We start from the raw sequence: 626 nt of genomic DNA on the forward strand, positions 1-626 counted from the left end.
CATAAAAGAGATTTCATTATTGAAACTACTTATATTTGCTAAAATAAACCCATATTCTTTTACTTAGCAAAGCTAATTTCTTCCCTGTTGTATTGGACCTTAAATATCCCCCCAAGGCTTGGTCCCCAGCTCATGACACTATTGGGAGGTAATGGAACCTGCAGAGGAGGTAGGGTCCAGAGAAAGGAAGTTAGGTCATTGGGATGTATCTTTAAAGGGGATATTGGACCCTGGCCTTTATCCTGTCTCCCTCTCTTTGCTTCCTAACTGCCATGAGATAAAGAGACCTCCTCCACACTCCCACCCACCAGGAGGTACTGTGCCACTATATGCACAGAGCAACAGGGTGAGGCAACCACTGACTAAAATCTCTGAAACCATGAGCCCAAATAAACTTTTCCACCTTATAATGTTTTTATCTCAGATATTTATCACAGTAATGGAAAGCTAAGACACCCTTCTTTTTATTCTTGCTCTTCTTTGCTTTTCCTCTTGCAAAAAAAAAAAGGAAAAATGATATCCATCTTCATCCTTCCCCCTTTCCCCTCTTGATACCAAAGAAACCATTTGTGTGTGTGTGTGTGTGTGTGTTTTCTTTTTCTTGTTTCAAGAAAGCAGCCAAAGGC

The sequence above is a fragment of the Marmota flaviventris genome, chromosome 2 (assembly GCF_047511675.1).
Source record: "Marmota flaviventris isolate mMarFla1 chromosome 2, mMarFla1.hap1, whole genome shotgun sequence".
NCBI lineage: Eukaryota > Metazoa > Chordata > Mammalia > Rodentia > Sciuridae > Marmota > Marmota flaviventris.